Source organism: Balaenoptera physalus, assembly GCF_965194825.1.
Source record: "Balaenoptera physalus genome assembly, chromosome: 8".
In the NCBI taxonomy this organism is placed as follows: Eukaryota; Metazoa; Chordata; class Mammalia; order Artiodactyla; family Balaenopteridae; genus Balaenoptera; species Balaenoptera physalus.
The window spans coordinates 9,171,465-9,184,381 of NC_138887.1; positions in this window are offsets into that span (position 1 = coordinate 9,171,465).

Sequence of the window (12,917 nt, forward strand, 5' to 3'; positions counted from 1 at the left end):
AAAAAATAAATAAATTTTAAAAATTAAAAAAAAAAATCCACCTGCCAATGCAGGGGACACGAGTTCAAGCCCTGGTCTGGGAAGATCCCATATGCCACGGAGCAACTAAGCCTGTGTGCCACTACTACTGAATCCCACGTGCCTAGAGCCCGTGCTCCGCAATGAGAGAAGCCACCACAGTGGGAAGCCTGTGCACCGCAACGAAGAGTAGCCCCTGCTCGCCGCAACTAGAGAAAGCCCTCACACAGCAACAAAAGACCCAATGCAGCCAAAAATAAGTAAATAACATAAATAAATTTTTAAAAAATTAATGAAAGATATCAACTGAACCACTAAGCTCAGAAATCCCAAAACAGAATTTAAAATGAACACACAAAAAATTTAAAAACTGTATCTGGGCACATCATGGTCAAACTACTGGATACCAAAGATAAAAAGAGAACCTTGAAAGTAATGAGAGAATAAAACACAAAGGGGAAAGAAACTGTAAGAATGTTACTGACTTCGCATCAGAAACAATGAAGGCCAGAGACAGTGGGATGACATTTTTAAAGTGTTGAAGGAAAAAAAGCAAACAAACCAAGGAGCAGAGAATGGACTACTCAACTAATGGTATTGGGGCAGTTGACTGTCTCTAAAAATAAAGTTAAATCTCATAGGTCATATTTACTAATCATGTTGTTTAAATATATTTTGCTGTTTTTTTTCTTTTTCCATCAATTACTGAAAAACATATGTTATAGTATCTTATGACTGTGGGTTTTTTATTTCTCTTTTTAGATCTGTCAACTTTTGTTTTATATATTTTGAGGCCATGTTCTTAGGGGAATACAAATTTTTTTTTAATAAATTTATTTATTTTATTTATTTGTTTTTGGCAGCATTGTGTCTTCATTGCTGCACACGGGCTTTCTCTAGTTGCAGTGAGTGGGGGCTACTCTTCGTTGCGGTGCGCATGCTTCTTATTGAGGTGGTTTCTCTTGTTGCGGAGCACAGGCTATAGGTGCATAAGCTTCAGTAGTTGTGGCACGAGGGCTCAGTGGTTGTGGCTCACGGGCTCTAGAGCGCAGGCTCAGTAGTTGTGGTGCGTGGGCTTAGTTGCTCCACGGCATGTGGGATCCTCCCAGACCAGGGCTTGAACCCCTGTACCCTGCAATGGCAGGCAGATTCATAACCACTGTGCCACTGGGGAAGTCCCTGGGCATACAAATTTTAAATGAAGATAGAGTATTCTGCTGTCAAATCTGTCCATTGATCTGAATTTCAGCTACATATTTTTCAATTCTTAAAGTTCTATTAGGTTCCTTTTCAAACCTGCATTATCCCTTTTTACAATGTACTGCTTCCTGTAGATATTTTTCAAGCTTGATTCCCATTCTTGAAACACAATAAACATAGTTATTTCATAAAATGGCTCTGATAATTTGAAAATTTAAAGTCTTTTTCTGTTTCCTACTATTTCTGTCAGTTCTTGTGGGCCTGGTTACCTTTGAATGAAGGCTGAAATTGTATTTAAAATTTTATTGTCATCAGGTGAAGGTAACTTCCTCCAAAGAAGACTCTTGCTGGCTTCTTCCAGGTGTTGGGAGCAATATGATGTAGGGCCATTGTAACTCACCAGACACCCAGATGGGAAAGCCCCCGGGCTACGTCCCTGCAGAGCTGGTTCACTGCTGGTTTTCCCTCCTCTGGAGGTGCGGCCCTTTAGGGTACTAGCTTAATGTTCTTGGGGAGGGGGTGTCACACTCCCAACCTTGGGTGGCCCTTGAGCCTTGGCTTGTTCCCCAGGCCCCTAAAAGGCCAGCAGACATCCACCTAGTTTTGTACCTTTGATAGGAACTGGCAAATGCTCAGGGAGAAAATAACCCAGATTGACTTCTCTGGATTCTTGCCTTCTCCTCAAGTTTGGTAACTCCACACCATCTTGTTAGCTCTAAGATGTTTTAAAGAATATTTTAAAATATTTTATTCAGGTTTTTACTTGCCTTTAGCAAGAAGGTTGCTCCAAAGTCATAGTCTCCTATTGCTGGAAGTGGGCACGCTTCCCAAAGCTAGAGGTCTACCTCACCCCCCAGATATGCAGTTCTAATTTTAAAGTTAAATAAAAAAGAACCAGAACTAAAGAATGAGGTACTATTTTTTACAGTCTTGGGGAAGAAAAGGCCATTATAGACTGACATGAAGGCCAGAAGCCATGAAGGACTAGATCAACATACTAATAATAACAAAGTTAAAAATCACTTCAGCAAAAGACTATGAACAAAGTTAAATGATGTACATGCACAACAGACAGGTTAATATCTTTAATAATATTTGAAGTGTTCCCTTTTAATTAGAAAGAAGATAAACACTACAGACACTACAGATGAGAACCAAAAAGATGAACAAGCAATGCACACTAAATATGAAAAAGAGGATTTATCCCACTAATAATCAAAGAAACGCAAATCATAGCAACAAGAAGATCATCTATAATGTCCATTCTGGGCAAAGATTAAAACAAGAAATAATGCCCATACTTATCTCGAGGCTATGGGTTGGACACATTAAACATGCACAGCTTTTTGTGTATCAATCATACCTCAATAAAGTGGTTAAAAAAAAAGAAAGAAAGGAAGAAAATAAATAATGCCCAGGGAGTTCCCTGGTGGCCTAGCAGTTAGGATTCCGGGCTTTCACTGCTGTGGCCTGGGTTCAGTCCCTGGTGGGGGAACTGAGATCCCATTAGCTGAGTGGCATAGGCAAAAAGAAAAGAAAAGAAAAGAAAAAGAAATAATGCCCAGATCTTGCAGGGAAGTGAGAATCTGGTCTAACAGGACAGCAATCTGGGAAAGAGATCACTGTTTTAGATATACATGGCCTTTCATCAAATAATGTCGTCTAGGGCAGCGGTCCCCAACATTTTGGCACCAGGGACCAGTTTTGTGGAAGACAATTTTTCCACGGAAGCGGGGGCCGGGGAATTGTTCAGGCGGTAATGCGAGCGATGGGGAGCGACGGGGAGCAGCACGTGAAGCTTTGCTCGCTCGCCTTCCACTCACCTCCTGCTGTGCCGCCCAGTTCCTAACGGGCCTCGGACCGGTACCAGTCCACGGCCCAGGGGTTGGGGACCCCTGTTCTAGGGAATTCCCTGGAGATCCAGGGGTTAGGACTCGGCACTTTCACTGCCATAGCCCTGGTTCAATGCCTGTTCAGGGATCCCACAAGCCACGAGCTGTGGCCAAAAAAAAATGTCTTCTAGAAATTATCCTGATAAAATAATGGAGCAGCTTCAGAAATATCTATTTGCCTATAGATATGAGCATATGAATTTGTTCATCATACCATTGTTTATAAGAACAAAAAGTTGGAAATAACCTATTTTTTTTTTATTGAGGTATAGTTGATGTACAATATTATATAAGTTTCGGGTGTACAACATAGTGATTCACAATTTTCAAAGGTTATATTCCATTTATAGTTTTTATAACATATTGGCTATATTCCCTATGCTGTACAAAATATCCTCATAGCTTATTTATTTTATACATAGTAGTTTGTACCTCTTACTCCTCTATCCCTATATTGCGCCCCCCCCACCCCGCTTCCCTCTCCCCACTGGTAACCACTAGTTTGTTCTCTATATCTGTGAGTCTGTTTCTTTTTTGTTATATTCACTAGGTTGTTGTATTTTTTTTTTTTTATAAGGAAGGAACTTTGGGTTTTTATTTATTTATTTATTTATTTATTTATTTATTTATGGCTGTGTTGGGTCTTCGTTTCTGTGCGAGGGCTTTCTCTAGTTGTGGCAAGCGGGGGCCACTCCTCATCGCGGTGCGCGGGCCTCTCACTATCGCGGCCTCTCTTGTTGCGGAGCACAGGCTCCAGACGCGCAGGCTCAGTAGTTGTGGCTCACGGGCCCAGTTGCCCCGCGGCATGTGGGGTCTTCCCAGACCAGGGCTCGAACCCGTGTCCCCTGCATTGGCAGGCAGATTCTCAACCACTGCGCCACCAGGGAAGCCCTGTTGTTGTACTTTTTATTATTTTTATTTGTATTTATTTTGGCTGCACCAAGTGGCTTGTGGGAGCTCAGACCCCAGCAGTGAAAGCACCAAGTCCTAACCACAGGACTGCCAGGGAGTTCCCTAGATTCCACATTTAAGTGCTATCATATAGTATTTGTCTTTCTCTGACTTATTTCACTTAGCATAATGCCCTCCAGGTCCATTCCTGTTATTGCAAAGTGGTAGAACTTCATTCTTTTTTATGGCTGAGTAATATTCTATTGTAGATACATACCACATCTTCTTTATTCATTCATCTGTTGATGGACACAGGTTGCTTCCATATCTTGGCTATTGTAAATAATGCTGCAATGATCATTGAGTGCATGTGTCTTTTCGAATCAGTGTTTTCATTTTCTGCTGATATATCCACGAGTCGCTGGGTTACATGGTAGTTGTATTGATATTTTTAGTTTTTTGAGGAACCTCCATACTGTTCTCCATAGTGGCTGCACCAATTTACATTCCCACCAGCAGTGTACAAGGATTCCCTTTTCTCCATATCCTTGCCAACATTTGTAATTTGTGGGGAAATAACTTAAATGTTAATATGAGGTTGTTAATGAGCCATGGGCCATATGTACAACAGAACATTATGCCACTGTCAAAAAATAAGGAAAGTCTATGATACAGAAAGCTACCCAAGATCTTTTGTTTGTTTGTTTTTGGCTGCACCGTGCGGCATGTGGGATCTTAGTTCACCGATGAGGGATCGAACCCATGCCCCCTGCAGTGGAAGCTCAGAGTCTTAACCACTGGACAGCCAGGGAAGTCCCCCTCCCACGATCTATTTTTAAGGGGGAGAAAGAGGATTATGTGGAAGCAAACATAGCATGATCTTATTTATGTAAATATGTGTGTTTATATAGAATCTAAAATAATGTTAACTAAGCTTTTAATAGTGGTTATCAGGAATTCCCTGGTGGTCCAGTGGTTAGGACTCCACGATTCCACTGCAGGGGACACAGGTTCGAACCCTGGTCAGGGAACTAAGGTCCTACATGCCCTAAGATCCTGCATGCCATCTGGTGTGGCCAAAAACTAAAGCAACAGCAACAAAACAAACCCAGTGCTTATCTCAGGGCAGGAAGGGGAGGAAGACCTAATAGGAGATTTTTATTTTCTCATTATTATTAGAATTTTTTACAGCAATTCAATTTATTCAGCTTAACAAATGCTTATTTAGTGCCTATTATATGCTAGGCACTGCTTACATATATCATAAAAAATAACAAGTCGACTTCCACTAAAAAAGGAACTTCTCAAAGAGCGAAGTAACTAGTAAGAGAGAACTGCACAAAGCAATTAACTTTAGGAAAAATGAGAGGTCAGGTAAGTGAAATGTGAGCAGAATCTTGAAGAAAAAGGAAGAAACAGGGTGGCAGTTGGAGTGGACAGGGGTGGGGGACAGGCTCCGCCCATGTCTTCCCTACCATGCAAACTTCCGGTGCCGGCATCTAGGGCACATTTGTACATTTGGGCAGGGGCAGTGCTCCTGGATGTCACTCCTACACCAACACAGCAGGTGGAGGTGGGTGGACCACGTACACAGATCCACAAACCAAACCAAATTGATCCCTGACCCAGTTTCCCCTGGGCTGGATCCCAGAAACACCTGTGGCACCTCCAGCCCCACTCAACATAAGAGAAGTCAGATGATGGGCGAATCAGGGTGGAGAGAGACAGGTTAACTGTGGTCTGGCTCCAGTGTTGCCAGCTGCCCTGCCCTCTGGGGCCCTGGAGCACCCTGGCGAGTCAGCCTCTTTTCCTGCCCGGAGTGCCCAGAGGGCAGGGGCCCCGGGACGCTCGGGCCAGACTTCGTGTGGCCTCGCACCACGTACAAAGGGGACCTGAATTCTCTCTGAGGACGCAAACTACATGCAAGCAGAGCTGTCAGAACCGTAAATAGAACACGATCTCTTCTGCTATCATTTCTCCAGCCTGGTCTTTTCTGTATAAGACCCTTTTTAGATCTTGTCTTCCCCATTCTTTTCCTTTTATTTCTTTTTAATGTATAAATCAGAACTTTCCTGGCTGTCCAGTGGTTGAGGGGTGCAGGGGGTGCAGGTTCAATCCCTGGTCAGGGAACAAAGATCCCACATGCTGCGTGGCCAAAAAAAAATGTATAAATCATGTTGTGTGTACAATCTTATTGCCTAGCCTTCAACTTGGTCCTATATCATGAGCATTTAGTTCGGTTCCAACCTCCTTGATATGCCTTATACAATGTTGGGCAAAGTTCCATGCAGTGGAAGTTCCATAATCTGCTTCACTCCTTTATTACTAAGCACTTCTCTCTCCTGAGCTCTTTTTTATCTTTATAATAAGTATGTGGTTTTCCCATGCAAGGAAACGAAGGACCACTGGGAAAATGCCCGACCTAAGGTCAGAGGCAGGGAAAGGTCAAGGTGAGCCCCGAACAGCTTGGGCCAGAAAGCAAGAGTATTCAAGTCCAAATGGGTCAGGGAGCCAGGGTACCAGGGTACCACCTGTCAAACTCGGGTCAATTTAAGTATCAAGTCAATTTAAGTATCAAGAAGAATAATGACAGTAGTTACGACACATTGGACAGAAACAAATCCAAGTCCACAGTGATTCTAAATAACAAACGTGTATATAAGGGGGGGGTGGGTCGCTCTTCTTCACAGAATTCCAGGCAATGCATATAGAAGGAAAGATCAAAGGAGGAAAATCACTTTGCAGTGCAATCATGGGCATCGTCACGGACCCTCAATGGAGGCTAAAACCATGTTGAAATGATGCTGAATGTCCTTAGTCTGCAGCCCACTTACAAATACAGTAGGCGAGAGGCCCCTTCACCAAGGGAGGCTGCTGCTTACCACTGAAAATAGCCAAGGATGAGACAGCTGACCTTACAATGCAACGAGGCCACTTGGGCAGGACTCCAGACTCTGAGGAGCCCTAGACACAGCAGATGTCTTCCTGGACTCCATGTGCACAGATAACTTCTGACAGACCATATAGGGGTCCTTCCTGCTTTCCACCTGTTTAGGCTGTTTGTTTCTTTTAAAGTCAGTAACAATAATTAAGAATCGTATTTACAAATAATATGTAAGATACCAATTTTTTAACAGACTTTTTAAAAAGAAACTTTTTTAAGAACAGTTTTAGGCTCATAGGGAAATTGAGGAGAAAGTACAGATATTTCCCATATATGCCCTGTTCCCCACCCCTGCCCCTGGCCAACCTCCCCCATTATCATCATCCCCCACCAGAGTGGTGCATCTGTTACAATCGATGAAACTACACTGACACATTATAGCCACCCAAACCCACCGTTTACATTGGGGTTCTCTCTCAGTGTTGTATTGATACATTCTATAGGTTTTGACAAATATATAATGACATGTACCCACCATTACAGTATCACACAGAGTATTTTCACTGCCCTAAAAATCCTCTGTGCTCCACCTGTTATCTTTCAGCCCCCAACTCCTGGCAACCACTGATCTTTTTACTGTCTCCATAGTTTTGCCTTTTCCAGAATGTCATATAGTTAGAATTATACAGTATGTATTCTTTTCAGATTGGGTTCTTTCACCTAGTACTATGCATTTAAGGTTCCTCTGTGTCTTTTTAAATTTTTTTATTGAAGAACAATTGATGTGCAATATAACAAAAGTTACTGGTGTACAACAGACAGCTCATTTCTTTTTAGTGCTGAATAATATTCCATTCTCTGGTTGTACCACAGTTTATTTATCTCTTCACCTATTGAAGGGCATCTTGGTGGCTTCCAGATTTTGGCAATTATGAATAAAGCTGCTATAAACATCTGTGTGCAGGTTTTCGTGTGGACATAAATTTTCCACTCCTTTGTGTAAATACCAAGGAGCCTGGGGACTTCCTTGGCAGTCCAAGGGTTAAGACTCTGTGCTTCCACGGCAGGGGGCACGAGTTCGATCCCTGGTTGGGGAACTAAGATCTCGTGTGCCATGTGGCCAAAAAAATTTGAAAAAAAAACAACAGGGAGCCCAGCTGCTGGATTGTATGGTAGGAGTATGTTGAGTTTTATAAGAAACAACCAAACTGTCTTCCAGAGTGGACGGACCATTTTGCATTCGCACCAGCAATGAATGAGGGTTCCTGTCGCTTTCGTGTTTTATTTTTTATCATGAGTGTGTATTTACTGTACAAAAGCAGTGTTTCCTGCTCATGTTGCAAGGAAGTCAAGCAGACGGTGACACTGTTGGCAGGTGACGGCTGCTCCACCGAGGCCTCTCCTGTCTTGGGCTCCTGCGGAGAGGGTGGGGGAGAAAAGAGCAGACACCAGCCGCCAGAAACCTCGGGCTCTGTGGTCCTGTGTGGGCTCAGTCAGGAGGAGTTTTGGCTACAGACAGAAAATACCACACAACGCTGGCTCCGGCCACATGGATCTGTTTTGACATCAGCTATGGAATTACTGTTCGTTTTCTTAGGTGTGATAATGGTAACGTGTTTATAACAGAGAACATTCTTGTTTTTCCAAGATGCGTACTGCAGTATTTAGAGATGAAGTGTGGGGACTTCCCTGGCGGTCCACTGGTTAGGACTCTGCGCTTCTACTGCAGGGGGCGTGGGTTTGATCCCTGGCAGGGGAACTAAGATCCTGCATGCTGCACAGTGCGGCCAAAAAAAAAAAAAAAAAAAGTAGGGATGAAGTGTCTCTCTGCAACTTACTTTCTGAAGCTGGCAACAAAAAAAGCGAGTGTGTGCATTAAAAAATACAGATATATGGAGGGAGTGAGAGGGAACAGTAAAGCAACAGGGCAAAATATTGACAGTTGGTGAATCCAAAGGTTGTGTGGATGTTCACTGTACAATTTTTTAACTTCACAAAGATAAACTATTTAATTGTCTGTAATTGATCAACTACAATGGGGACCATGACAGCAACCCACAGGTGAACCATGGCCAGAGCAAGAGGCTCCGACTCATTCTGGAAACAGAGAGCTCCCTGGGGAATCGGCAGTTCAGCCAAAGCCTGAGCTAAGGTAAGACACTGAGAAACCTGGAAATCTTCAGACGGGGTGGGGAGTGGGGAGGCGGAGGTGCTGCCCTCTGTGGCCAGGAAGCCTGGCTGGAGGAGGTGAGGCCAGGCTGGGCTGGCTTTGAGTTAAGGAATGTGGACCTCATCCTGGGGCGTCTGGGGGCCACCTGCACCGCCTTCTGAAAACTGACCCCTCTCTCGGGAAGCGCTCATGATCCCACTCTAGTCACGGGGGCCCCCCTAGCTGAGCCAACCAGAGCCAGACCGGAAAGCAAACAGACGGTCAGTGCCTTTCTGTGGTGAGTCAACTTGAGCCAGGCTTGGAAGCTCAGGTCTGGAGAACAAACCTTTCAGAAAGGGGAGAAATGCCGTCCTGGGGTGTGCCTGCCCCGTGTCCAGCTGTCCCTGATACTGACCAGGGTTCGTGACCTTCCCCAATCAATAGAAATTGACCAGAGGCCAGACAACAAATGCAGGCAAGGCTTTATTGGGGCGCCTGCTGCAGCACGGGGGAGAGAGAACAAGTAACAGTTTCCCTTGCTCGCTCCCCCAGGCGGGGGCGAGCTGGTTCCTTATATGGGGTGAGGGTAGGGGTATGTCCAGGGGTCGAGCTTAGGTGGTTTGCCCACCCCTTTGGTGGTGCTGTGTGCAGGGGGCATGCACAGTACCCTGCTTTTGCTTCTGACACCCTGTTTTTGCTCCTGGTTCTTCAGAAGTGGCAGTTGGGTTTTTTTTGGTCTTTTTGTATCTTTTTGTCCATAATTTGCCCCAAGATGGTTCCGAGCGGGTCATGGTCACTTGCAACCTGGGTCGTGGCTAACACCCTGCTTTTGCTTCTGACACCCTGTTTTTGCTCCTGGCTCTTCAGAAGTGGCAGTTGGGGTTTTTTTGGTCTTTTTGTATCTTTTTGTCCATAATTTGCCCCAAGATGGTTCCGAGCGGGTCATGGTCACTTGCAACCTGGGTCGTGGCTAACACCCCATGGAGAGGGTTTCAGCAGAGGAGAACCCTGGCCAGAAAGAGTTGGGTGTCGGAGGCTGGGGAGCGGTGTTAATCACTGCTGGTCATAACTAGGAACAACTTACAGTTAAATGAAAATAAAAACATGAGCTTTAAGGGTCCCTTAACCAAGGGGTGCAGACCTATGATTCACTTATATCAGGTTCAAGACCAGGCTAAATCCATCTCTGGTGATAGGGTCCAGAACAGCAATAGCTGAGGGGGTGGGGGGAATGGTGGAAACATCTGTCTTCACCTGGACAGCAGTTCCACAGGTGTATGACCTTACAGAACTCAGTTCTGTATGTCAACTCTAAAAAGTGGATCAGGCCAGTGGCCAATGACTCCCAACACAAAAGGTAAACAGTAAAAAAAAGAAAAGAAAAAAGGCTTCAGTAGTCCCTGGGCCCATGAAACACTCCCTTGATCCTGTCTAGAGACTTCTCCCTCCAACCATTGCCCTGACGTCCTTGCTTCTCTCGTAGAACCCGTGGCAGGCAGGATGAATGGTCTCAGGGGCCACCCAAGCTTGAAAGGTTGTTAAGGAGGACAGGGCTGCAGGGGGTAGAGCTAAGGGGGCAGGGGTGGCAGCCCCTTGCTGCAGGGAGAGGACACAGGCCACCAAGCCTGGAGCGAGAGAAGGCCAGGAACATGGCAGTGCTGCTGGCAGGGAGCTGCCGAGAAGAAACACTCAGCAAGTATTCCTCCTCTGCAGTGTTTACAAGGGTGGGATAAAGATTGGTCTAAGCCTTTAAATGGTAGGATTCACCCATGAAGGCATCTGGTCCCAGACTTTTCTGTATTGGGGGAGGTTTCATTATTGATTCAATCTCCTTACTCATAGGTCTGTTCATATTTTCCGTTTCTTGTTGGGTCAGTTTTGGTAATTTGTATTTTTAGGAATTAGTCCATTTCATCTAAGTTATCTAATTTGTTGGTGCACCATTGTTCATAGTATTCTCTTATCCTTTTAAGGTAAGGTCAGTAGTAATTTCCCCAAGTTTCATTTCAGATTTTAGTCATTTGTTTCTTTTCCTTTCGTCAATCTAGCTAAAGGTTTGTTCATTCTGTTGCTTTTCAAAGAAACAACTTTTGCTTACCTTGATTCTCTATTGTCTTCCTATTCCCTCTGTTCTAATAGTTATTTCCTTCCTTCTGCAAACTCTGGATTTAAGTTTCTTTTTTCTACTGCCTTCAGCCGTAGTTAGGTTAACTGAGTTCTCTTTTTTGCTACTTTTTTTTTTGTAGTATTCATTCATTCATTCATTCATTCGGCTGTGCTGGGTCTTAGTTGCGGCATGCAGAATCTTTAGTTGGGCATGCGAACTCCCAGCCGCAGCACGTGGGATCTAGTTCCCTGACCAGGGATGGAACCTGAGCCCCTTGCAACAGGAGCACGGAGTCCTAGCCACTGGACCACCAGGGAAGCCCCTCTTTTTAAATGTAGACGTTTACAGCTATAAATTTCCCTCTTTACCACTGCTTTCATTGCGTTTTAGATTTTGGTGTGTAGTGTTTTATCTTGTAATTCATTTGTGATTTCTTCTTTGACCCTCTGACTGTTGAAGAGTGTTCATTTACACATATTTGTGAGTTTTCCTTTCCCTTCTCTTATCTAGCTTCATTCCACTGTGGTCACAGTAGGTACTTTGTATGATTTCAATCTTTTTAATTTATTGAGGCTTGTTTTGCAGCCTAACGTGTGGTCTCTCCTGGAGAACGTCCCACATACACTTAAAAGGAACGTGTACTCTGCTGTTGTTGGGTGTTCTGTGTGTCTGTCAGGCCTAGTTAGCTTTTTAAGTTGCATATTTGGTACGTACGTAAGGATATACAACACGAAGCATAAGGTGAAAACCCATGAGACCACCTCTCCCCTTGAGGGTCAGAACACCACTGACACTGTCACTCTCCCCAGACGCACCCCTGTGCTGTTCCCACAGGGAACACTGTGGCCACTGTGTTGACTGCCTTGCCTTCCTTCCTCACTGTCGCACGTGTGCGGATCCCATGAAATGTAGACCTGGCATCGCGCTTTATAAAAACGGCATCACACCGCGTGAACTCCCACACCTTGCTTTCATCCCGCACTGTTTGAAAAGAGGTGGCCACGGTGACGCCGGGGCTGGGGCGCCCCTCAGACCTTTCCCTACCTCTCTGTGGGTGGAGTCCAAGCAGCCCACCTCCTGATCTCTCCACCCCACCCAGCACCCAGCACATCACAGGCCCAGGGTGCAAAGCTGCCCCACACAGTGGGACAGCGCTCCCAGCTGTGCCCAATATCCCCCGGAAAGGAGCCCCCCACCCCCTGGGGGTGGGCTCTGCTGGGTCTGGGCTTCTGGGCAAACCCCGGGGCCTGCCTCTTTGCTCCCTGCGGCACTGGGGACGCTGTTCCTCCCTCAGCCAGAAAAGCCAGAAGCAAGGCTGCAGAGGGACAGGAAGGCCCACAGCTGGGGTTCCAAAACGTCAGCAGGCAACGTGCAGCCCGCCCACACCGGACGCTCCCCCCGCGGCAGGTGTCCGCGGGCGCCCTCCCTCCTCCCCCACGGGACGCATAAGCCTTTTCTGCTGGACAGGAAGGCCCTCGGGGCAGCTCGGGGCACCTAGCACACAGGCGAAGGCACTTGGTCCCGGCCCCTCCTGAGGCCTCTGGCCCCATAGCTGGCTCCCTGCCTGAGGCGAGCCCACACAGTGACGCGGTGGCAGATGCGTCTCCCAGCCCCAGTGACACTTCACCAAACAGCTCTGCTGCCAAAGCCAACTTGGGAAATTCCAGGGACAAGGAAATTTACCCGGGGTTGCGAACAGCTTGGGCCTTGGCTTGGAGCACAGAGCCCCACCCGGGCACGGGACGCAGGTGGAGCAGGAAGGAGGGACTCGCCAGG